Below are 24,324 nucleotides of genomic sequence, written 5' to 3' on the forward strand. Positions count from 1 at the left end.
TCTTGAATATGGTCTGGCTTTAGTGACTCACTTCTAACAAATATAATATGGTGGAAATGATGCTGGTAATTTTCAAGTTTACATCAAGTGGGCAATACAGCTTCTGCCTGGCTTTCTTTGTCCCAGGGTGTTCAGTTTTGGAACCCAGGCATCCCGCATTTAGCCCAAGGAAAGGACCAGGTGTGAGGAATCAGAGTTCCCCTTCCTTCAGGTACCCCAAGCTCCCTCCCGAAAGCCAGGGACAACTCGCCAGCTACGTGAGTAAGCCATCCTGGAAGTGGATCCTCTAGCACCCAGTTGAGCTGCCCCAGCTGGTGCTATGTGGAACAGAGATTAGCCTTCCCACCTAGCCCTGCCCAGACTGCAGATAAGCAAGTAAGATAAATGATTGTTGTGTTCAGCTGCTAGGTTTTGCTGTGGTCTGTTACGCAGCAACAGATAACCAGAACAGATTCTTAGAACCAGAACCTTTTTTAGTAGTTCAGATATGAAATCTATTAAGTATGTCCTTATACAGTGAGAGGACAGAGAAATGAGGCATGAAACAGATTCTATAGCTTTTATATTTTTTAAACCATGAAAGTCTAAATATAACAAAGAAAAGCACCTGGGACCTCTTACAGTTTGTCATTGTACTCACTTTTAAGAGCTAGAAAAATTGGCAGAGGAAAAGGGATGAGAGTTAATGTTGCTGGGACTAGAGAACCAAACATGAGTGGCATTCCATTCCCTGTCCCTTCACTTTAGGATCTCTCAAGCATTTCCTTTTTCTTCCCAAATAGTTTATTTTTGCTAGAAAGTTTATTTATAGTCAATTCTTTCTTCCTAGAAGGATCATCTGATCAAATTCCAAAAAATACTCATTCACCAACATTCAAGGAATGAGAGCTGAAGTTTTGAACTTTTAGGGGCTCTTTCCCACAAAACTATCCTGTACACTCCTATCACATCAAGTTCCAGAAATTCACCCTTCATCATGTCACTCCCTACTTCAAGAACATATGGTCACTCCATGATATATATTAAGTTTAATTTTCTTTGTCTATCTTTTAAGATATCATGGTTTTACCTTATATATTGAACTGTATTTCCCAAACTGCCTTGGCTATTTCCACCTCCAAACTTTGGTTCATGTCATGATATAGCCCCTTATCTATGTCTCCTTTAAATCAACCATCTTTTAAAGTCATGTTCAAACCTGATCTCAATTAAAAAAAAAAAAATTCCCTGGTCACTGCAGCTCACAGCAATCTCTTCCTCTATTTGAATTCTTACTGCACTTATAATCCATAGTGCTCATTTGATATTTAGGTAGAACTACCCATTCTCCACAGTTATAGATCCTTAGAGGGCAGGACCATATCTTCATTTTATATTCCTCTCCACCATCCCCCAAACACCCAGAGCCCAATTCAGTGTCTTGAATATATTATGTGCTGAATTACCAATTACTGGATCAGCTAAATGAATTAAATAATTACGGCAAATGGCTAACAAAGTTCCTTCTAGGAATATTTTTATTTTAACCAGGCATAATCTTAAGGAATGAGTCTTTGTGCAATTTTGAGCCAGCCAGTTGGGATTCATAAGTGAGTATCTGTAGGGAGAGAAGGGTACTCCAAGCAGCGACCTGGCAGCCTATGGCCTCTCAGACATGACCAGGACCCCCTTGGAGTTATTGCATCATATGATGGGAAGGATCTTAAAGACTATCCAGCAATGAAATCTATCTTGTGTTTACTGCTTATGAAGAAAGATGTAGGGATTATTTAGTACAAACCTTCATTGTATAGATGAAGACAGTAAGACACAGAAAGGCTAAGGAATAGGCCCCAAAGCAGCTGGTTACAGAAATGGGCTCAACCTTAGGTCTCCTGACATCTGTTCCCACATTCTTTCCACTACAAAACAGAACAAAACAAAAACAAAACAAAAACAGAAAAACCTGGAGGACTGTTGCCTTTTCTCAATAAGCACTCCTCTTTGAAGAGCAGACCATAGGCAGTGTTTCAAACTGAACATTTGAGTGATGTTTTTAAAGTCAAATTTTACTGTGAAAAGTGACCTAAATTGCTAGACATTTTCTTCTCGAACAAAACAAAAAATTTCCATTTCTTTCTCTGACTGAGAAAGATGTGTTCACGTATCTAACTCGCAAGTAATTTTTCCAAAAGAGAAAGGGCTTCTTATCTGAGCACTGCATCATAACAGTCTCTGGGCTGAAAACAATGAATCAGAACACGTAATTGGCATATCCCACAGAAAAAATGAAGATGAAAGCTGATGCATTAAAACCAAACCCAAATCGCAGGCAGGGTGTATGCATTTACTTAAGAAATTGATAAAATCATCTTAAATTACCAACCTTTTTCTTTAGGAGGCTCAGCAAATCACTCCCTGTCAGCATACTAGCAAATCCTTTTTGACTAGATTTATAATCCAGATACTGAGATGGATCGCATCTTTCCACTGACCTTGTCAAAATAGGCCTCTCTCATAACAACAAGTAATAACAGCAACTCCATGGCTGAGATCAAAAAGATCAGACAGGTAGGATGTTACAGACAGTAGCATCAAGTCCCCATGTGAGAATTTTCATTAAAAGAAGTAACTTATAAGAAATGGATCCTCTACTTTGTTTTTAGGCTCTTGCTGTACATCTCAATAAAATAAGAAAAATCTGAAAAGTAAAACTGAAAAACATGTGTATGTTCAGATAGAAATTGAGGTAATAAGTACAGTGATTAAGAACCCAGACTTCAGAGCCAGACCACCTAGTTCAAAACCCACATCTGCCACTCACAGTTACTAAACCATAACTTACAGTTACTAAACCATGGGATTAATAATATTGATTAACTCATAAGGTTGTTAAGAGGATTCAGTGGCAATTCAAGTAAACTGCTTAGAACAGCGCCCGGCCTGTAGCAAACACTTAAGGGTTCACTATTATTTTTATCTTGTAATAATACAGACAAAATGATTAATATGTGACTATGCAGTCTTCCTCCACCCCCTCCTCCTTCTAAGGAGCATCTATTTTTGCTTATCAGGTCAGCTTCAGGATTTTCTCTTGTTGGGTGAAGTCTGGGTATGAGAAAACCGATCAGAAGGCATTCAGATTATACTTTACAGGGGAGGTTCGACAAATCAAGGGAGGTCATGTGCAGTGTGTGTGGGCTTTTGGGAAGATGGATGGATATATGAGCTAAACAGTATATGTCAGCAGACAGAGATTGGAAAAGCCATTTACCAATGCATTCACAGCAAGGTAAAGAGAGGAGAGGCTTCAAGCAACTGCAGCATAGACAGAATTGAAAAGGAGAGGAAAGGGAGCTTTAAGAGCTTCCATTTCACATTCTTTAAAAGACACAGGTAAATATTGGAAATTTATCTTTTGAAAGCTGTAATTGTTTCCTTGAATATGGTGCTGTACTAGGACTGACTTTCATGAGAACCTAGCTTGTATGTGAGTTGCATGGTGAGTTATAGAGAGGAGGCAATTTGGAGTACATTGTTTCAAATTTATAACAAGAACAGATTATCACAAAGTGCTAAATGTCAGTGAACAGTACACAGCTTTCAAAAGGAGCTAAAGTATTCTGTAGAAGTATTCATTATAACCCTTTGAAAAACATTTTGGCAATAAGTATCCAGAGCCATAATTTACCCCTGTTGATACAGTAGTAACTTATCCTAAAAAAAAAACAAAACAAAACAAAACAAAAAATGTTTTTTAACTAAAAAAGATGCTCATGTTAACATTACTCTTAATAGTAAAAAAAATGTAAACAACTAACCAAATTAGAGCACATTGATTTAATAGAATGGTATGACTCTGTTTCAAAGGATAGTGTTGCAATTTGAAAAAAAATCTCCTGATATAGTATTAAATTATAAAAACCCAGAATGCTGCCCCTAATCCTGGAGCAGTCCACATTCAGCTAAAAAACATGGAAAACATCAGTGCCCTTCAAGTTCTGAGCTACAGCCCTGTTTGCTGATGCTTTTCTGGCTAACTCACTTGGTTCTCCCTCCCATATTTTCCTTGGACTAAATGACTTTATGTGATTAACCCTTATCTAAGTAGATTTATAGTATATGCAATTCCCAGTTTATAGAGATCTGGTCCTGGCCTCTCTCATCCTCATTAGTTCTATCACGGGAGTAACAAGAAAGAGCTTTTGCACTTCTTCTGTTTTTTTAAGCTTTCTAAATTTTGCATTCTCTGAGATTTGTCTCAGAGGGTTAATAAAGCATTTCATGTCGCATTTCTTTAAATAACAGTCCCAGCATGCCTGGAACAGTAAGCAGACCATTGGGAACAACGCTTTTGCTAAGAGCCTGCATGATCCCTGCCGCATAACCTGCAGAATTAGTCATGGTTTGGAGTTCACGAAATTTGCAGAAAAAGCAGAGTAACACAATATCTTAATACCATTCGTTCATTCCACAAGGGTATGCTGAGCATCAACTATGTGCCAGACACTGTTTGGGTACCGATTATGTCACAGCCCCAACTTACAAAAGATGTACAGAAGAAGTAGTTCTCATAAAATGTGACAAGTGCCTTAAGAGAGGGAATATAGGGAGATCCAGCAGGTACAACTCACCCAGCTTTGAGGAAGTGGGGGAGGAGGTGATAGCATTCTTCCTTAGTTCAATCCTGATGAATTCAGGTCAATCATGGGGTAAAAACAAAGTAAGAAATAGGCCAAATTCAGATTCTGTATTCTTGTTTCTCAGTCACATTCTCACAGACTCCCATGGCATTAGAGAAAGTAATAGTCTCCTAAACACATCCTCCAAATACCATTTCAATAATAATCACTGTTATGGATTGCATCATGCTTCCTACAAAGACATGTTCAAGCCCTAACCCTTGGTCCTGTGGATATGAACCCATTTGTAACCCATTTGAACCGTTCTGTCCTGGACAAAAATATTCTCTCTCCGTCTTGGCTTGGTTTTAATTTAGCCCTGTGAATGGCAGTGGCAGGAAATAGGTTATTCTGCTTTTAAGCAGAAAGGAAGACATATTCTGTTATGTAAATGGGATCTTTGAAGATCCTATTAGTTAAGATGAGGCCAAACTGAATCAGCATGGGCCTTAATCCAATATGACTGGAGTCCTTCTATGTGGAGGAAATCCGGACACAGGAGGAGGAGGCAGAAGGAGACAGACGGTCAGGGGACAGAGGCAGAGACTGAGTTATGAATTGCCAGCAAGCTACTAGACCACCACAGACAGGAGAAAGCGTGATCCTGCCAGCGTCTTGATTTTGAACTTTTAACCTCTCAAACTAAAAGACAATAAATCCGTGTTGTTTAAGCCACCCAGTCTGTGATAATTGTTATAGCAGCCCTGGCAAACAAAGACAGACAGTAAAATTAAGTTGTGGAATTAGCAGAACCAACACTCCCTGACTGCCCACTATGGCCCAGGCCCTCAGACCAACTGCTGGTCTTGCCATTTTGATTTTCTCTGTCCAGACAAAAATATTCTCTCTCTCTCCCCATCTTGGCTTGATTTTAATTTAGCCCTGTGAATGACAGTGGCAGGAAATAGGTTATGTTGGTTTTTAAGCAGAAAGGAAGACGTATTTTATCTTTTTAAGGATGGTAGAGGGAATGCTAAGTCTTCTTTTGACCCATTGTATAGACAACATTCCATGTTTATATAAAAGAATCACCTCCTCCAATTCTGTGGTTGATGCCCTAAACAGTCTCAGTGCAATAGGTCAAAGAGACCCCAAATCCACACCTCTTCACAGACATTATGAATTCTCAGGCACTCCTCACCTCTCATGGAAAAACCATGAATCATCCTTGTTCTCATAGGGATGAGACCCCAGAGCTTCACACAGGATAGGAATTTTGTAAAAAGAAAGTCAGCACTGATCTATCTCCACTGTAATTCCATTGATAGAAAAACTTGAACCTTGAAAATTTCTTCTTTTCATCACCCCCAGTAAAATCTCAGGAGGAAAAAACTATTTAATTTTTAAATGAGTAGAAGTTTGTAAAAATTATCTACTCAACATAGATAGTACTAACCCTTATGTGCTTAAGCTCTCCTCCCAGGCATGAGGGGGCCAAGGAAATGCAGGGAGGGCCAGGACGGTCAGAGCTTTCTGATGCCAAAGAAAGAGGCAAGGCAGAGCCTTGAGAAGACAGAAATAAAGAGCCCAGCAAGCCATCAAATGCAAAGAAACTACGTAAAGAGAGGATCCAGGTAGAGATCAGGAGAAAACAGAGGAGAATGGAACAAATCTACAGGTGCTTTTTATAGGGTGTCTATGCCAAGGCCTGAGACATTTAGACCCCAGAACCATCCCAGAAGGTGTAGTCAATATGATTAAAACCCTTGCTGTGCTCCCTCTGACCACTTACTGACCACAATCCAGGGCAAAAGGGGTCTCTTGAAGAGGGCAGTCCTCTAGAATATCCCTCAGCAAAACGTCTCAGTGAAGACTTGCTATGCTACTTGTCAACAATTCCAGCACAGCTAGTATTTATTCCAGCATTGGAGTAAATCCCTGTTTCTTTGGTTGTGCACCAGCTGAAGTAGCTGGCTTCATTTATGGGCCATGTTGTATGAAAAGTACATTATGAAAAATCCTACATGGCAAGATGCTCATGCTGTGAAAGTCACACGAGAACTGAGGCCATCTGAGCAAAAACATGGGATGGTGACCTGTCCCGTGTTAGTACTATTCTAATGCCTCCTGCGTTCTCTCTTTTTCTCTCCCCCTTTCTCCTTCCCTCCTTCTGTCCTAATCACATGTAGCTGAATTCCAATAAGCAAAGATCTGTATGTTATGACTTTACTGCAATCTTTTCCCAGGGTCAAGTGAATTACTGAATTTCTGTTATAAGCCAAAATTAAATGTATTATTTACAAAGGTTGAAAATGTAAGTTTCTCTAAGAAATACTAAAATATATAATGACCACCAATACATTATGAGTTGATAGTGGAAAACAGACTGTTAAGGGGCCCTTCACTCCATTTTGTGATTGACAGGAAAGAGGACAACCTTGCTGTTCCACACCAAAATAATAATAATGGCCAACATTCCAGACTTGCCACTTACCAGCTGGCTAAGCTTGGGCAAAGTAATTAACATCTTTGTGCCTAAATTTTAAACAGGAATAATAACGGGTTGTTGTGAGGATTAAAGTGTTAGCACATGTCAAACACTTGGAGCAGCTCCTGCCACAGAGCCACTGCACTGCACAACTCCAGGGATGACACTCCCATCATCGTCCTCATGGAAGGTACCCCTGGCCTGGCACAAAACAGGTGCTCACTCAATATTTGTCATTCTTGTCATTTACTGACTCCTTACCATATACTGAGTAATGGGCTGAGCAATTTCCAAGGATATTCTTGCTTAATCATCAGAATAACTCTATGAGGTAGGTACTCAAAATAAACAAATGAAGGCAAAGAAAGTTTAAGTAATTTGTCCAAAATAAGCCAAGGGATCAGGATTCACCTGAGGCAACCTAACTCTCGGCTCAGGCTCTCATTGGCCACACTGCCTGCCACCAACGGCAGGACAAACACAGGCTGAAGGGATCAGACAGTTCTTAGGTTAAGTTAATCAGTTAATAAACTTAAGCCACTAGCTCACTCTACAGAAGTAAAAAAGTAGCATATCTTTCTCTCTGTTTCTTGAACATGCCATCCAAGGCTGATTACCCACTGCCACCACTTTTTCCCTAGTGCTACAAAGAATTGGGGGTTATCACCTTCTAGAGTTAATAAAGACCTTCTGTGCACTACAGCTTTCAATGAGGGCACATGTCATTAGTTAAATAAACAAACCACTAGGTTAGTAGCAGAAAGATCAACATAAATGTATCTACTAATTGGCTGTTGAAACGCTGTCCCACTAAACCTGAGGGGAGCTTAGAGTTTGGGACTATATCTTGCTGTCCAAGGAGTAATAATGAGTGAGGATAAAGTAAGCTCCAATGATGGAAAACATTTAAAGAAGAGCAAAGTAATTTATTTGGATATTAAACTAGAAATGAAGAACTTAGAGAGGCAAAGTTGAGACTCAATCCAATTTCTGCCATTTTCTAGCTCTGTGCTTTCATTACTTAACAACTCTCAACATCATCTTCCTCCTATGTGGAAAGGAAATAATAACAATGCCCTCACAGGGTTGCTATAAGAATAAAAATAGATAATATATGCAAAACATTTAACTCCATGGCTGGCTTATAGTATGTACTCAAAAAAACAAAAAAGGTAGGTGATTGCATTAGTATTAATAAGTGGCCAGGTAATGTGAAGCAAATTTTTTAAAGGAAGTCAGATAACTAAAGATTTGGGGAAACAATCATTCTTTAAAAGGAAAAATATTTGAGTATGGCTCATTTATTTATTCATCATAATCCACTGCTTCCTTTCAATGAGCCAGGCATTGTGCCAGGCACAGGGCATAAATAAACGAGGCCATTGAGGCATTTTGGGGCTGGTGGGGAAAATCACACAAATAAATAGACTGTTACCAGTGTAATAAGTGCCATGATCAAATATTAAACAGGGACAGTAACACCTACTTCAGATGGTTTCTGTGAGGATTAACTGAGGTACTAATAGAAAACACATGGTAAGTCTTAATAATTGTGAGCTATTATTATTTAGGATACATGGAGGGAGAAAGAAATGTGTGATCAAACTGATCCTAACCGAGCAGGGTCTTGAAGAAAGAACGACAGGTCCCCAGGCCCGAGAGAGCGTGAACCACACCCACAGCAGTTGATGATACTGCCAGAATTTCTGTATTGCTGTTATATTATTTTCTTTTTATAGTATTATTTATCATTTATTTATTTTACTTTCATTGTTTTATTTTTATAATATTTATAGCTGTATTTTATTAGATGACTATTTTTTTAAAAAAACAAGATTGTATAAATAGTTATTGACCTGTGGGGTAAGCCAGTGTTTCACTCTAAAGCCCTGTTGCTGATGCTCCTGCTGCAACCCCCACCCACAACCCAGAAAGCACCTCTGTTCCTTGTTTCCTTAGTGTCACTGGCTCCAGGGACAAAAGCCTGAACATGTACATCCGATTGGCCGAGCCAGAGTCCCAAGCTGACACCCAACCACCAGGAAAGTGAGACAAACATATCGAGCGTTTTCAGCTCCTATGGTGAGGTGTGGTTCTGCCAGGCCCAAATTCACAAAGCAGAGAATTCTCCAAACGTGAAAAGGGGAGTTCAGAATTGGCTCCCCAAGAACGTCCCCACACTGTTAAGACATGCATGGCCTACTGCAGGAGATAAAATTTGCACACAAACAATGTTGTGCCAGACAAAAATGTTGGAAGGGAGAGAGAAAGTACCATGAGTATTCAGAGCAGAGAGGGGTTATTCCCATCTGGGGCAATCTGGGATAGATTCCTGGACTAGGCATTTGATCTGGGCCATGAAGGACAGGTCGAGTCAGGAAAGATGGATATAAGGGGAAAGGCATTCCAAGCAAGGAAACAAGGTGAATGGACAGGGAAAAGTGGACAGACTGGACTCAGGCTGATGGGCTGGAAAGACAGGCTGACACCAGATAAGTGACTCGAACCTACAGGTGACAGGGCCAGTGAAGCTGTCTGAGCAGTCAGTGAGTAAGGTGAATAGAAGTGCAGAAGGGAAAGTGAAAGTGCAGAAGGAAAAGTGAAATCAAGCATTAAAATCAAGACAGTGTGGGAAGAGTGATTCAGAGCACTGGTGGGTAAGATCTCCCAAACACCACAGCAACCTAAGGGGACCCAGAAAACAAAAGTCAGCCCCTTCCCTCTCCTTCTCAATGCTGGGAGGTATTTTGACTCAGAGTTAAGAGCATGGGCTGCAAAAACCAATAGGAAGACTCAAATCCCAGCCTCATCACGGCTTAAGAGCCACATGATGGTGGCTGAGTGACTTTTTGAGTCTCAGACTGTTTGTTCTTACCTCTTGGGACTCTCATGAAAATCAAATGAGATGATGTATCTCAGTAGCAAGTACTCAGTACATGTTGCTCCCTTTCCAGATGGAGAAGTCAGAGTTTCCATGTTTAGAGGTAGCAATCTGGTTGGAATAAGGAGCTGGAAGCTGCATTCATGTAACAAATTGATGTAACATCGAGACATAAATTGTCTATCAAAGAAAGGGAGATTTGATACAGAATGGGGAAGAGGTGAAAGAGTGGCCTCCTCTTAGGCTCACCACTACCCTTCCCACTAACTCTCCATGGATATTTGGATGACTGGTGTGTTTGGGACATTCTGTACTTTGACAAGTTGAAAGGACTTGGACTTCTTGAGCAGTGAGGCAGAACAGGCTCTGGAATCCAACAAACCAGGTTGAAATCTTGGTTCCATCACCTTCCACTATGTGACTTTTCAAAATCCCTTGAGTTCTCTGAGCTCAGGTTCCTCATCTATGCAATTAAAACACTAAGAGTATCTACCTCATGGGATTTGTGTAAAGATTAAACACATATTAGCCCCCAGCACTCTGCAAATTAAAATCTGCTGTTCAGGACTCTGGGTTGATTGAAAGTAATGACGTGCCTTTTTTAGCCTTTAACATACCTGGACACAGACATTCGAATGAGAGTTAAAACAGTCTCCTGAGGAATATCTCTAGGCAGCATTTTTTTCCTAAGGATTCTTTTGCTCAACACATTTCTGAAACTTCTCCTTTGGAACTGCTTTCAGGATGATTATCTTTGATGAAGACATGTCTCCTTCCTTTGGGGATAGATTATAACCAGAAGCTGGTCATCAGAGTCAAGCGGGATAGACAGGAAGAAGGAATGAGAAGAGGAGCATCCTTTGGGACAAATATGAGGGGTGACTGTAAAATCCCAAACTGGTCCCAAACCACATCTCCAGGTTCACCTGCTGTCAACGCCCCGCCCATACTACATGCTCAGAGTTCTTCAAACCTGCCATTCCCGGGGTCTTTCCTCCTCCCGACTGGAATGTCACAACCTCTTGCCCTAATTCACCAAGAAATACCCTACTTATTGCTAAGTCCCAACCTGCACGTCGACACTTCTGTGAGGCCTCTCCTCTGCCAGTTCAGCACAGCAGGGTGGCGGGTAGGAACAAAGATGTGAGTCAGGTGCCATACGCAGAGGTGGTTACACTCACAGTCTCTGTAGCCTAGATCTGGCTCTGAGTTCTGCCTCTATCAAGCACTCGTGGACTTTGTGGTTTGGGGCAAATTACTTCACTTCTCCATGCCTCAGTTTCCTCATCAGTGAAATAGGATAAAGAGTAGTACCTACTTCAAAGGGTGATTTCAGAGAGTATGTGAGCTAATATTTCTAAAGCACCTATAACAGGGCCCAGCAAATGTTTGTTTAATAAAGTCCTAGATCTATCACCTTGTAGCTAGATGGCCTTGGATGGGTTATGTAACCTTTCTGCATTTTTTATCTTAAAATGAAGATAAGAAAAATAGCACCTACTTCATGGGATTGTTGTGAGGATTAAATGAAATGATGTATGTAACTTACCTATTACTTAAGGTATGTAGAGCCTTATATGTGGTAAGATTTAAACAAATGTTCATTTCAAAAATAGTTGCTTTTTCCAAACTCCATAACACCTTATTTATATATCTGTTATGGCACATATAAAATTATATTATAATAACAAATTATAACAGCCTAGACAGGAAACTCCTTGAGGACAGGAGCTACATCACTGTTCTTCTGATAAAGGGGAAACCAGTTTCTCTGGCAAATAGGATGTGAGGTGGGATCTGCAAATTGTAACAGAAACCACAACTTGCAAAAGCTCACAAAATAGATTAATTGTAAGAAACATGTATGACATGCAAGGCAAATTAAGTTCAAGCTTTTTTACCATCAGCTCATTCAGATTCATATATTATAAATCGGGCTACAGACAAAATGATCTAACAGTAACTATACACAAAGGCACGCATGCTAAAGTAAATCCACCAGCAACTTCTTGGTTTACAAATTCTGACCAATCTCTGCCAAGATCATGCTATAACTAACTCTAGTCCCTTAAATCCTATAGATACTCTTCCCTAACTTCTACCTTTCGAAATGTCTCACAGTTCCCCCATGCAGCAAGCTAATAAACTTAATTTTGTTTGACTATGGTGTGCTCCTGGCAGTCTTGGTTTGGTGGGCTTTAACACATCTTTGTATGTCACAAGTTTGGCACAGTGTCTGACACTAAGCAGCCCTTCGGTAAAATGTATCTTGGATAATAAAATAATATAATCAGACTCTTTAGGGTTAGTAACATACAAGGACAGGAGCTACATCACTGTTCTTCTGATAAAGGGAAAACCAGTTCTAAAGGTAAATTTAAATGGATAGTTTCAAAAATATTGGGAACCACTTGAGCAGCCTTGAGGGGAATATGTATATAACTTTCTAGGATGTATAACTTAAAGAGCCATCCTTAACTGAATACATGTAATCAGGAATGCTGATTGAAAAGCCAGTATCGTTTTTGTGCACTTATACACATCAAGTATGTTCCTGCCCTACAGAAAATTATATAAGAGTGGACACAATGTCAACAAGCAAGCAGACATGGTCTCTGTTCCCACAATATCTAGCAGAGGGCCATACCCGTTGCTCATAGAAATTTATTTACTGGTCACTATTAGGGATTTTAGCCTGTCACTAATAACTAGCTGGAGGTTTTTGAGCAGAGGCAGATTCTGATAAAGTAAATGGTCTAGGAAGTCTCCTGTGGCAAGAACAAGGAAACGCTGTAAGCAAGAAGGTGTGTGGGAGGGTACCTCAATAACCCAAGCCAGAAAGAAGGTCCTTGCCTATAGAGGCAACAACAGAAAAGGACAGGAAGCTATCCTGCAGAGCTAGAAAAGGCTGACCATGGTGCATAACTGATTTTGAGGGAACTCGGAAGACCATCGAGTTAGAGGTGCTTCATTGTTTAACACAGCAGTGATTTGGAAAATTATCATAATATAGACAAGAATAGTTGCAAAGGACAGAAATTATCTTTCCATGGGAGTTAATGCCCATTATCACAGAGTTTGAGTTTTTAACTTAGGTTAAAGCAAACTAGCATGGCAATCATTAACCTCTACTTACCTACTCTATCACCCTGCACAGGTCAGATCAATTAGGGCAATAAAGGTTTTTTTTCTATTCAGTGTCACTAACTATGAGACAATGAGTGACTTATTGATTCTAGTTACTCAGAGCCACGACATTCCCTTCATGAGGCCTGACTGACAGATATTTTTTAGCTTTGCTCAAAATTTCAATTAAGCTCTAAGAGTCAAAGACCCTTGAACTTTTTTTTTTTATTAAATTCAGTTTTATTGAAATACATTCACACACCATACAATCATCCATGATATACAATCCACTGTCCACAGTATGATAACATAGTTATGCGTTCATCACCACAATCTATCTCTGAACATTTTCCTTACATCAGAAAGAACCAGAACAAGAATAAAAAATAAAAGTGAAAAAAGAACACCCAAATCATCCCCCCATCCCACCCCATTGGTCCTTTAGTTTTTATTCCCATTCCTCCACTCATCCATACACTAGCTAAAGGGGGTGTGATCCACAAGGTCTTCACAATCACACTGTCACCCCTTGTAATCTACATTATTATATAATTGAAAGACCCTTGAACTTTAAATCAACTGACCACTAGAGTGAATAGCTTCTGGCTATTTTTTAACCCTTTTACTTAACATTTTCATGATATAAAGAAAGCATCTAATAGGCTGAAGACAAAGCCAAGCAAGACATTTTTCCAGGCTAGGGAACAAAAGAAGCACAATTGAGCCTAATAGCAGTGCAAACTAACTAATATTTTAAAGAACATGACTTAATTTTTTTTTTCCTGGAGCCTTTTAAATGAAGATAGTTATCCCCAAAAATCCATCACAAAGGAAGATTAAATAGGACAAAAATACCTCAGCAAATAGGATGCCAGAAAGATTTCACAGCATCATATTTAAAGCTTTGGTGTTGATAAAATTATACAGAGAAAGCCCTGGGAACCCCTCAGAACCAAAAAGCCCATGCCCTACTTCCTCTCTGAACTCAAAATCTTGAGTTTCTTCTTGATGTCTTCTGAAATTTGAAATCCCCACCAAGGCAGCTGGCCCAGGTAGCCAATGAAGTTCCTAATTCATTAGATTTGACCCAACAGAAAATAAAGCCCACCAGTCCTATACCTGGCCCTATAAGATGGACAAACCATTGTCCAATCAACAGGAATCAAGCTAAGTTATTTTTATATCTATTAAAGACATCCCTAGAACCCATAAGCTACTTCCATTCTTGCAAGTGATCTGGCTTCCTTTGCTTTAGCAACTTTGGTGTACTGAATAAAACGTAATCTGCAAACATGACGCCTGTTTGTCTTTTGACAACATGAAGCATTTCAGAGAACTATTCCACCAGGAAAAACAAAACTGATCACTCTTCTTTTCACAGGAATCTTATTTTCTGGAGATCGCCATTTTATCACTCACTGAAACATGGTAACCAAAGAAAATATTGTCAGTTCATCAGGTGATACTGCAGCAGCTGGCTATCTTCAGCTCTATTTCTCTGAGCCTCACAACAGAAGTTCTTAAATGATCCTGGGGCCAGGTTTGGTTGAAGTTGTCAGAGGCATTTAAGATTGTTTTGTTGCTTTGCTTTTGTTTTCAAATAATCTGCAACTGGGAGTATGGGCTAGAGTGAATGTTTTTCCCAGAAACAGGCCTTTCTACTACTCGATCATCTGGGTCTATTTTCATTAAATAATTCATGCACAAATAATCAATGAACAACCGGAAATGACTATTTAGTAATTACATTTAGCTTTAACAGAAACAACCCATTAAGACAATAAAAGCATACAGAACACGACAACCCTTTTTAACTCTAAAAATGCCAGCTGGGGCAACAAACAATAACACAAGTAATGGTGGGTCCCTCCCTCGGGTTTCTTAGAGGTCAAATTCAGGCGCCTTGTAATGTTAAGGATCAATACCTTCTCATCACACAAATAAGCTAAGAAAACTCAGCAAAATAGGTTCTTCGTGCACTAAACTTCAGGACAAGCTAGAGGAGTAGTAAGGCATTTTGAAACAATAAAACTGGCTTTAAAGAAAGTGGATTTGCCCATCAATTTTATGCATCTACTTTGCATTATCTTCAACGTAATGTCACAAGTAACAATTTGGGGAACTCAAAAACTATAGACCATTTTGCTGTTTTTTCCCCATCCCCTGCCTTCACAACTACCCCCAACCATCCTCCATCTCTCTCAGCTCCTATATCATTTACACTTCGTTGCCCTCTAGCTTCCTGTTCCTAATGGGACACACCCAAATATGGGAAAGCAGGAAGAGAGAAATGGGGTGCTGTTTTCCCTACTCTCTCCCTGTTTCACTGCAGATTCTGACAATGGTTATGTCCCTTAACAGCTATGGCTTCTGCCCAGTGGCCCCTCCTCCATGATTACAGCCCACTCTGGACTCCACTTTCTCCTCCCCAGTCCCTCCAGCCCAGGGACGGCAATGGTTTCCCACTGCTGCTAGCTCCTGGTCACTGGATCACCCCTTGTTTGTTCCTGGAACACTGCCCACAGGAATAGAATAGTCCCTTGGTTAAACTCTCTTCATTAGACTTTCTTCATCTACCTCTGAGGTAAATTCTGTTTCCTGCCAAGACCTTAATGCAACCACTTTTCAAAATAAATATAGAAACGCTTGTTTCCTGTCTAAGGATAATAGGCAAACACAAAAGAAGACCCATATCTATGAAAAACATGCACAAGCAAAACATATCTCTATTGGGCCTTCTGTTTTGGCAAACAATGTTTTTAATGTTGAACTTAATATTTAAAAACTGCAAAATATAGTTAATAGTCCTTTTTAGCTTCTACTCTTCTTTTGAAATGAGAAAAAAGTTTTCACCCACTAACTCCCACCACCACCCCCAAAAAAATCCATTAGATAAGCCCCAGTAATGTCCATTTCCAGTTCTAAAGACTACTGATTCCCCATAAGTCACAAGGGTGCTTAAGAAAGATAAGCTCTTTTCCATTCAAGTTCTTATTCATTCATAATTACAAAAAGATGAGGAACATTTTCTGAATCTTCTTTGGTGGCCAGAATTTAAATTCACTACATGCAGAATAGTTACCTATCTATCCTTTCAAAAACTTGCAGCTGAGTAACAAAACAGAAAAAGAAATGTACTATTTTATCCAAATTCTATAAGGTGGTACATGTCATTCTTAAAATCTGTTATCAATTCTAAGACTACATCTGGGATAGCATTTCTTTTTTTTTTTTTCCAATCTGAATATTTATTTAGCTAGAGGCTTCTGTTCACCATGTATCATTAACCACCAAAAGGGTATTTGTTGAATTTCCAACAGTTTTTAAGGCTAAATGTAATGTTTTATTGCACCTCTAATAACACAGTAGCTACGAATTATAAACGGAAAACAAGTTTTAATCTGGGCACAGTTGACTAATCAGGCTATCTCTCCTGCATTTTGCTTTAACGTGATATTGGTTATTCTCGCCTCACTAGAGCAGAGGAGAAAGACTTGGATATGTCCTCCTCCACCTCCCCTGTGCTTCAGGATCCTTGAGGTTCTGATAGGGGCTGGTTCTACAAGTACGCATCTCTGACTCCTGCTCCAGCTGATAGCTCCAGAACTCCTCTTGACCCTTCACTGTTCATATTTCCTGGTTGCCTTAACATCTCTTATTTGTCTCCCATAAGCTGCTTACACCTCTATAAACAGTGCTTTTGCTAAATTCTCTCCCGAATTCCCCCAGCATGCCTTATGTTTCCTGCTGGGTCCACGACTGATGAAACCTGACTTGGGATGGAGGAGCACAAGTTACCACTCAGACAAGGGAAGGTCTCCCAGGCATATGCTTTCTAGTCCTTGTGGCTCAGTGAGGTGTGCCCAGGATCTGTCCTTGCCTTTGGAAGAGCAACGAATCTTGTATTCTAGTGGCTGAGAACCACCTGGAGAGCTTAGTAAAAATGTAGATTCGAGAAAAGCCTGGGAAACTATCACAGATCCAAGGCAACTAAGGAAAATGATGATTAAATGCATGAGGTATCCTGGATTAAATTCTGTAATAGAAAAAGGGCATTAGTGAAAAAAACAAAAACAAAAAAAACTGGAGAAATCCAAATAAAGTCTGTAGTTTAATTAGTAATATTGTACCAACGGTAATTAATTAATTTTGACAAATACATTATGGTTATGCAAGATATGGCCATTAGGGGAGGCTGGGTGAAAGATATACAGAAACTCTCTGTACTATCTTTGCAATTTTTATGTAAATATAAAATAAAATTATTCCAAATGAATTATTTAAACAAAAATTTTAAGCAGATTTTCAGACCCTGCCCGAGACCCCCTGAGTCAGAATCTCAGCAGGTAATACTGAAGCAGGTGGCTTGAGAACTGAAACTTGAAAAACACAACTCTGAAGAATGGGAAAATACTAGCTCTGGTTGAGATAAGGATGGAAACAATTGTTTACCGATACTAAATTGCAGCATAATTACTTGAACTATTTAAAGAAAAGAACCAATTGAAGCTTTGTCAAAGTTCACCTTCTATTCCAGTTAATTGGAATGATTCATCCCTCAACCAGTCACTGAATTTAGCTTCTTATATAAAAACACTTGAAAAGGTACAGGTAATTATACAACCAAAGAAAATGACAGCAGAGTTCTTGCCATTACTCCTCCCCTCTGAGATCAAGGTTTTTTGCAACATGCATCTTTTTTTTTCCAACTTCGAGTTTCCAAGAGGGCAGTGCCAACCCAACAGGCAGTTTGATAGTGATTCTCTTCATCGTTTCCATGGTGCATACTCTGTTTCTCTAATTGGACTTTAAGCTCCCTGAAGGCAGGAGCTATATTGTCAGACAGGTTCAGTTCAGTTTTGTGTTTTCCTACAGCTCCAGGTCAGTGCTCTACACCCAGTATTTTTGACTGATTCACAACCTGCACTTCCCCCACTATGCCCATATCTTTGCCTATTTATTTTAAATGTAATTCCTATACTCTGCATTTTCTAAGCCATTGGCATGTATAAGAAGAGGATAGATAGAGGTAAAGATGGTGGCATTATTGTTATTCATTTATTAACAAAAATGTTATTGGCACTATGCTAGGCTCAGGGGAGCCAGCAATTGAATAAGATCATCTGTGCCTTTCAAGGAGCTTAAAGCCAAACTGGGGAGACAAACAAGTAAGCAGATAATTACAAAACAAGCAATGGGTTCTCCCTTTCAGTCCTCACACCTCAGCCATCAGGACACAGCAACCAAAGTTTGAATTAGGAACAGGAAGAGTAGGTGCTACTGCTCAGTCTGCCTCCTGGTAGGAAGTGATTTTGAATAAGGCACAATCTTTCTGACCCTCAATCTCTTAATTAAAAATAAAAAGGAATTAAAAAAAATCTCTGTCTCATGGGGGTTATTATGAAGTGCAAATAACAATGGACATAAATGTGCTTTGAACACTGCTAAGTGTTATACAAATGTCAAGCAATATAAATTAATGACTTTAACAGTCCCTGTATACTAACTTTAGAACAAAAAACCAGCGGGATCAGTGGCCTCTCCATTAAGCAGATATTTCAGAAATAAGATTTTACAAAACACAATACTTTCAAAGATCTAAGCTCTATTTCTTTCGTGTTAGCAATTAATGAGAATTATATTAACATCAAAGAACTGTGTCAGAGAGGGGAAAGCTTCCTGTAAAGAAAGTAGCTCTCCATTTTACTCAAGGGGACCCAGTTTTGCCTTGCTCTCCCTGAATAAACAGGAGGGCTCAGTCAGTCCAACTCTTCTCTGAAATTGAAAGTGATTTCTTAGCCAGAGTCATTCACATTTCTATTTTATTCAAAGACAAGTTAAAAAGAAGCTTCCAGATCAGAGACGAAAGAAAAGTTGCTCCAAGTCAGTGCTAAAACATGTAAACTGGTGAACAGTTTTCAGTAAACATCTTATAAAAGATTAGGGTTGAGAGAAGTTTTGAAAATCACATTTGCTGTTTCAGATATAGTTTCTATTTTCAGCCTAGAAGGTAGAAAACGTTCTGTTAGAGCAGTTTGCCATCTTTCCCTCTGCCTGAAGAAGTTGATGAGCTTCTAAGTGCTCTCTTTGGCTGCCTTGGTAACTGTATCATTCTGGCCAAGCCTGCTGTGTCTGGGTATGAATTTTAAAGTGCTACCTAAGGAAAAATGCATTTTAACTGACTCTTCAGGTATGTTTGAACTGGGCATACAACACACTCATTTCTGGTGTTCTCTACTGGGTTCCCAGCAAATGAGCCAGCACTGGGGTAATCAAGATGAACATAAGACAGTCTCAGAACTCATAGTGGTTGTGGTGCCCACAGAGCAGCAACTTAATTATAAAATACATGAGAATGCGTAGGAATTATGATATAAAGCTTTGGCTTTTATTCCAAAATTTAAATTTTATTTCCTAGCTTTTGCTGTGATTTCAATCATGAAAGTCAGATAAATATAAATACAAGAAAAAGTTGAATGTTGAGCAAGGGAACAGTAATATGATCAGAAAGAAATTAAAGTTGCTCATTAGGGTCTTTAAATGTGTTTAACCTGAAAATCATGAAGGTCAAAAGGAAAACCATTGCCCCATAGAAAGGAACAGCATTTGAGACTTGACTGGTAAGGCAAAATCACATCCAGCATTGGGACTCATTGAAGTTCTAGAAGCAATAATTTTCCATTCACTTGAAGGTAAACAATTATCAGGTGCTGGAGATGTCATCTTCTTCTTCATTGTGCATCTGTGTATTTATACCACCATTAGACTGTATCAGGAATCGAGTAGGAGGACATTATATACATAACCCAGTGAGCAACATGGTACATGAAACATGATACATGTCATGAAAGAAATCTGAAAATTGAAACAAATGATCTTCACAAGTCCCATAAATAAGCTGGATTTCTTCAGGAGATATTTAGGAAGAACATTCTATGAGCATCACACTGGGCTGGGAGGTGAAAGGAGATGGAAAAGAAATGCCAGACCTGGGCTTTTTTTTTTACCCTTTAGTTAAGGAGACAAGACAGATCTGCAAAAACAGTCAAGTAGCATTTTGTTCTTTCGCTCTTGCCCTTTATCTATCTGTTCTCCATTTCTTCGTTGCCCCAGAGTCCTCCTGTCTTTTGGTCTCCACCCACCCACTATGCCCAACACCTTCTCCATCTTTATGACCCACCACACACACACACACACACACACCTTGGTGTCACTTCCTTCTGATCCTAACCTAAGACCCTTATGGACTCTCCATATCCTTGTCTTCTTATCTTCCTAACCCTGGATCAATCTTGTATTCTGTATTCTCTGCTCCAACACTGAGTGTACCAGGAGAAAAACCATATAGCCATGGAGATGCCTTCAAGAAAGCCTTGACCACTTGAGAACATTAATTCCCAATAAGAATTTAAGTTCCTTGAGAAACTGCACTCTAGCTGGCTCACTAAGTCCCTTTTACAATAAATTAATGCCAGAAACAAGCACTAAGGAAAGAGGGGTCCATAATCTTTTGATAAATAAACTGATCTTTAAAACTTTCAGATATAGTTTATGTGTAAATAAACACAGCTATTCCAAAATAAATATTCAATAAAGTAGCTTTATAAGGGACTGCTACTTAAAAACAGCTGGTAAAAGTTATTCTATGGACTTGAGAGTTGCAAAACTCTTCAAACTTATTTTATAATTCAGAATATTTCCTGATTTAGTATGATCCTTCTTGTTAATTAAAGCACTTTAGTTGAGACCTCACTTACTATACCGCATAGGAAACCACCTTTAAAACTTCACCAAATAGGAACCACTGGCTGGCCATCTATGTATGGCCTCCCAGGGTAAAATGAAAAGGTCTCTCCATGTTAGTCAGAAAGGCAAATACCAAAGGAATCCTGAGATATCTCATTTCAGAGAGGAGAAAGTCAGTGTTCTGTCGGGGGAATGGCCACTGTGAAGTGTGAAGTTTCATGGAACGTTACCGCCTGAACAGGGCCCCTGATGGAGCCTTGGATGCTTTGAGCACACACTGGGAGTGTAGAATGCTTGTCCTCTAAGCCAGTGGCATGCTTGTCTCACAGCTGGGTAGGGGCCACTGTTCTGCCCAACAGACTGCACTGCAGGCCGGGCAGGCTCATTCCAGCTTGGCGGGAACAAGCCCAAATGTTCCCTGACTCTCCTACAAATATAACAATATCTGACAAGAGGCTGATTGGATAGTACACGATGTCATTTCCTCTAATTAAGGAACTCTCAAGAAAAACTAAAATAGCCACAAAGCACTGTCAGCAAAGCAATCAGTGGCGACAATCAGCTGTCAACTCAAAATCCTGGGCCGAGCCATGTGTAGGGCAGGGCTGGTTTTTATGAGTTTCCAAATCAAGATCACAGCAAGTGCCAAGGACAATGGCAGGGTAGAGAGGAGCCAGGGTCTGCTGCATGCCAGCAGTGCCTGCATCAGACACTTCTCTGGCGAGGGAGTAGTGGGATGTGCAATTACAGGAGATAACGTCCCTATCATATGAATGTGCCTGTTCATTTGTTTCTTTCTTGTGAAGCAATATAGGAGGGGCTAATGAAGACTCATGCAGTGAGCTTCTGAAGCATCTGGAAGTCCACTGGCTGTGGCCAACGCTACTTCTTCACCTTCCCTTCCTTTCCATCTGAACCAATTCTACCCACTCTTCAAATCTATAAGCAGTTCACGGCCTATCTCCTTTGCAAGGGCATCACAACTTCAAAACATGTGAATTCTCCTTTTTCTCAACTACTATAACAGATTACTATCAATATGTACTACAAGGTAATTGACAGCAGGATTTGAGAAAAATATGTAAAGCAACACACACAAGACAAACATAACAATCAAATATCATATATGTAGATATGTATATACATGCATACATAGATATATACTCACACACCTGTGTATATAACAATCCTCTCCTTCCCAGAAGTCCTGCCTGAGCACATAAAACAAAAATATCTTCTTAAAATTATTGGAAGGTGATTTCTACCCTTCTCAACAACCCTTCACTCCTCTTCAAGGGATAAATGTAAAACAAGCCTTGATTGATAGTTGAGAAAAAATGGAGAAAAATAGAATTCTGGCAACACGCCCCCATCACTGCCTCACAAAATACACAAAGTCTGGAATATTACAAAGCTGTGGGTTCTTAGCAAGAAACTTGAGGTAGGAAAAGATCCCTTTGGGACCCTATGGACCAGGCTTTGAAGTGTCAACAGCGGCTTCAGGCAGGCACCTGTTTCAGCAGCTAAAACAAAAGTGGCAAGGAAAGAGGAACTGCCCATAGGAGACTGGCTTCATGGGCCTAGAAACATACCAAGAGGAAGCAACAGAGAAATATCTGTTATAACAAAGACTCAAGATTTTTGAGTGCTAGGAACACAAATTCAAAGGGGAAATTGAAAATAAGATGCTTTAAATATGCATTTCAATGATAATTGTTCAATAAATTGAATAATTTAACTAGAAAATGTATTTAAATGCATTAATTTTGAGCACTAAACCCTGGTTTATCCTTAACACAGGGTTACCTTCATAATATTTTGACTTGAAAGCATTTTAATCTCATTATTAAAAGCACAATTAACTACAAAAAAAAAAAAAAAGAAAAGAAGCAGGATTATGTAGAACAGCACTTCTCAAACCTTCAGGTGCACATAAATCACCTTGGGAGGTCTTGTTAAAATGCAGATTCTTATTCAGCAGCTCTAGGGTGGGGTCTGTGATTCTGCACATCTAACAAGCCCCTGATCCCTAGACCAGGCTTGGAATATCAAGGACATAGAAGATTATATACATCCAAGGTGAAAGTTGAGTTGACTGTTCCCAGGATGACTGGGGAATCATCAAGATCTGTCTGGAATTAAGATGATGCTCTCCTTGGCCCCAAGACATCTGTAAGTCTTCTTTAGGGATCTTTAATTTTACACCTGTCTTCTGAGAAGGTGCAAACTTCCCCTGAGTGCCTTCCTGCTGTCTCCCTCTTTTTTGTTTTGTGTTTTTCAATTGTCTCCCTTTTGCATCTCCCTCTCACGAAGGCAATTATGACAAGAAGAGGCAAACCTCTTTCCTTTAACCTAGACCTCAGAATAAAGCTATTCTATTGTGCTACTCCTGAAACTGTAGTTATCTATTTCCTGAGAAAGAAAAATAGCAATCCCCAAATACAGCTAACCCAAGAGAAGAATAAAAGTAAAAACCTCTCTCTTTTCCCATTAAGCTTTGAATTGTGGCTTTATGGCCTTGTTTTGAGTCAGTTTTCATTCATTTCTGACTGGCATTGTTATTTAACAACCAAAATTTTCCTTTAAAATGAAAGACTCTTAAAAATCTGCATCACAGTTCTTCTACCATTTAAAATATGGAAAGACACAACAGAATATCACTTCCATTCTAACAATAAGAAAAAGATGCAAGAGCTATAAAATTATAGCTTCTATTGAGTCCATCAGAGAACTGAGGTCACAAGGAAGCAGGTGAACTAATTTACAAAATGTGAGCTGCCCCTCTACGGAAAAGCAGGGCATACAAACTGCGACACCATAGCAGAAAAAGACACTGCCATAAAAGTAGGTAAGAAGTAAAGAGCTGAAATTTTAAAGATTTCTTAAAGGGCAAGTGTGAGCTAGCATGGCAGTGTAGAATCCTGCAAGCCTCAGAAACATAAGATAAGCCCAAACTCACCCTAAAGCTCTTTGTCTTGGGCCTCCAGAGGGTACTTAGGAGTAAGATTAAGGGATCAACAACTGGAGAGTGTTCCCTTTAATGAATCAGAATTTTTTTCATATTAATCAACGGAGGAGCAAAAGATACTTCCCATCCCCAAGGTTGAAGCAAAAATCCACTGATGCTTAGAAAGCATAGAGGCAAAGGCTATCTGCCCTGAGGGACTGGCAAGAAACATTTAGGCTCAGAATCCTGCACTGATACAAAGAAGAGGTCTGCTGCCACCGGGTGTGGTAGTTTGAAGTTATTAAGTGCCACCACCACTCCCCGAAAGGCCATTTTTAATGGCCATGGAATCCATTCCTATGGGTTCAGACATTTTATAGGTGGGAGCTATTGATAAGGTAGTTTCAATTAAAATGTGACCCACCTCACTGAATGTGGGTCTTCATCCTTTTGCTGGAGTCCTATATAAGAGGATAAAGGACACACAGAAAACCCAGAGAAACTCACAGAAAAAAACCCCAGAGAAGGTGAGACA

At 39.6% G+C, this 24,324-nt stretch overlaps 1 protein-coding gene and 1 pseudogene across 2 annotated transcripts in view; one reads left to right on the plus strand and one right to left on the minus strand.

Annotated features, from left to right (window-relative positions):
* NCALD (neurocalcin delta) overlaps window positions 1–24,324 on the minus strand; it is a 313,506-nt gene that overhangs the window by 274,224 nt on the left and 14,958 nt on the right. The gene's annotated exons all lie outside the window — the stretch shown is intronic.
* LOC119508853 overlaps window positions 9,080–24,324 on the plus strand; it is a 61,282-nt pseudogene continuing 46,037 nt past the window's right edge.

Source organism: Choloepus didactylus, chromosome 14, assembly GCF_015220235.1.
Source record: "Choloepus didactylus isolate mChoDid1 chromosome 14, mChoDid1.pri, whole genome shotgun sequence".
Classification (NCBI taxonomy): Eukaryota; Metazoa; Chordata; class Mammalia; order Pilosa; family Megalonychidae; genus Choloepus; species Choloepus didactylus.